Here is a 2,947-nt window from a genome sequence, read left to right as displayed (position 1 = left end):
ATTTTTGAAAGGTATGTTTGGTTGCTTCACAAGTGAGAAACGTTTTGCTAGTGAGGCAAGGGAATTTGACGTTGCTAGCGAGGCAGCAGTACTGACTGTTTGCTTAGATTTCAATTTGCTTTGCAGTTGGTGCTACAGTATCGCATGACTCGTTTTCATCTTCTTGGACTATTTGGTGAAGACAGCCGAGCAGATATCATTCGTATTTCCAGTAGAGAAAATCCGATCAGAATGACAAAATAAATTAAGTATCCACTGGAAAAAATCCTAATATCTGCAGACAGATCATTTTCGGCCTTTCAGGCTTCATCAGTGCAGCTAGCGTACAGACCCAAGACGAAATGTTCGGCCAAGAAAGCGAAACCAGTGCAATATTATATGATACAGCCCAGGTGTGAATGCAAATAGTACAATGCGAGTTAAGCGTCTACTCGATGTGGAATGTTATAGGACGGCTTGTTTCCAGTAGATACAGAAAATATTTTGTAATTCTTAACTCGTCCTACGAAATTCTTACCAGACAGCATTAATCGGTGATTTCGTAAACAAAATCGGAGATCTAAAGATGCAATCTCTACCGTGCATCGTAGCGGCTCGCTGCAATATATAGATACAGACCAGGTGTGAATGCAAACAGTGGAACACGAGTTTTTTGCCTAGTCGATTGTGGAATGCTATAGGACTTAATATTGATGATGCAACTAGTATGCAACGAAATTATTTTCCAAGTTCGTCATCAATTCTAATGGGACAAAATTGAAATTATACTGTTCGCCAATTTATAGAGAGTTAAGATTCTTATTTTGATTAGGCCTATAAATCATTGTTTACAATTAGGTAAAGTCCTATGTGAATTATTGGCAAGGTAAACGCTTTTTTTCATATTTTTTTAATTGGTAGCTAATAAACTACCGTACTTTATATTGATGACACTGATGAATTGAGCATTTCATTGTTTTATTGGCTTAACATAGACAAGGCTATTCAATAAATAAATTTGTTTTCGCTTTTCGACACTCATTACCTATCCGCTAATAGGTGAACATTATTGTTAGTAAATAATTCGTTCGTTTAGTCTTTTCCATTCATTTATCAATTCAATCACCAAATAATTAATTTCTTCGTTCATTCATTTTTTTTCACCCACAGATAATATATCGAATCAATCGATTGATCAGTGAGTAGGTCAGTCTCACAACAACCCAAGTTTATTGAACTTTGAGAATCGTAAACAATTAAAGGAGAGAACTTTGTGCAGGTAAGCTTAAAGTAATCATATCGCTAATACTATCTTAAGTAAAGCTTTGGATTTGTTTTTAGATTAACACGAACAGAATCATTTGAGGGCTTTATTAATCAGAATTTATCATCAAGAATATGTTGCCGTGGCAAAAGAATAGCTTCTAATGGAGTTCGAATTCCATTTTCCAAATTACAGTATCTCCAATCTAAAAACCATGGTACAACATTAAAGACAAAACTTAGCCCACAAACAGGCACATGTGTCTACTTAGTTTTTGTAGGCCTATTTTTGTGATTTTCGTGTTGTTCAATCGTGGAGTTACAGATTGTTCTTTTGAACGGTTCTTTAATTTATTCAATGTTAATAGTTTATAGTAAGGCATACTATGAACAATATTCATTTCACATTAGTTAGTGCCTGCATTCTCACGTAAATACGCAGGGCCAACTGCCTAACATGGCCTAAACTCAGGCTATAGATCCATATTTTAAAGATACTTAGTTGTCGAGCGATGAGGCATGTGCACCGATAGTCCGTGACCCTACCACCTTATGGTTTCGGTGGTGGAACAAGTCTTCTCGGACCAGGAATTAAACTAACTGAGCGTACACGTGGCTCCTGTGCATTTCAAAAACCTAGCATATTTTCGGAAGAGTTAGGGGTTACTCAAGTGCTCGAATTCATATCATCCCCCTGTCGATGCGGACAAACCAAAGACGCCGACCGTCGGTTGCACAGACACGATGTGACCCTTTAGGGAGAAAGATGTTGAATGACCCTGTGGGCAATTAAGCCTAGCCTGCTGTGAATCACAGGTTATATTATTGTCTTACCTCATTTAACTTTCATTTACCTTCAACTATCCTATACCGGATTTGTTACCCAATAAAAATACTACACAGTATAAGAATCAGGAACGACAATATAGAGATAGGGTATTGGTATTCAAATAAAGTTTAGTTTTAAGTTTGAATCTGGTTTTTGTTTGAGATAATCCTTCAAGATTTTTATATTTTTTGGAATCTTTTTAGAATATTTCGGTAATAGGATACTTTATGTGATAAGTGCGAATGATTTAAAAGTGATGCCAATAAATTAATATGTAAGATCTGAAACAAAATAGGTCTTTTATTTATAAATGAAGGCAAAGTACATAGCTAAAATACCCGAAATATATTATATATTGTAAAGTATTACAGCAAAAAAATAAATAATATTTGGAGAGTAGAACCAGTAATTCTGGTTCTCATGAATTGTTGTCAAATGAATATTTCTGTTAGACGCCTGTTTGAATGTTATTAGATACACCATAACATATGAGACAATCAGTATTTGTCCTAAGGCTTCATGCCTATACACGATTAGTTGCAAAATGATATATATATATATATATATATATTATATAATTTATATAAAATTATATATATATTCATATATAAAGCGAAAGAAATTGATTGCCTTCAGAGCCAGTTGAAACGTGCCTCATGGTATATATAGATGAAAGAAATAGTCGGAGGCTTGGATGGAACAAAACGTGTCTTTAATCATCAAGCTTTCGAGCTTACGCTCTTCATCAGGATCTGTACAAAAACATCCATAAAACAGTACAAAGTCGTTTTAAAATATAAAAACTACTTATTAAAATAATTTACATTAAAATAATTATAGATAGATATACATCGTATATATAGGCCTATATACATA

At 34.3% G+C, this 2,947-nt stretch overlaps 1 protein-coding gene across 2 annotated transcripts in view; it reads left to right on the top strand.

The window, feature by feature from the left end:
- Positions 1 to 558: 558 nt before the first annotated feature.
- Positions 559 to 2,947, top strand: part of LOC117114722 (lysyl oxidase homolog 2-like) — a 34,664-nt gene continuing 32,275 nt past the window's right edge. Inside the window, exons 1-2 of one of the 2 annotated variants that reach the window (XM_033258415.1) lie at positions 559 to 865; positions 1,150 to 1,258. The gene's annotated coding sequence lies outside the window, so the exon portion shown is untranslated. Of the gene's footprint in view, positions 1,259 to 2,947 lie in introns of both variants that reach the window. The other variant, XM_033258414.1, reaches the window with a different exon arrangement.

Source organism: Anneissia japonica, unplaced genomic scaffold (genome assembly GCF_011630105.1).
Source record: "Anneissia japonica isolate Jap-2015-1 unplaced genomic scaffold, ASM1163010v1 scaffold2713_len195869_cov164, whole genome shotgun sequence".
Taxonomy (NCBI): domain Eukaryota; kingdom Metazoa; phylum Echinodermata; class Crinoidea; order Comatulida; family Comatulidae; genus Anneissia; species Anneissia japonica.
This window is presented reverse-complemented; position numbering and strand designations above follow the sequence as displayed.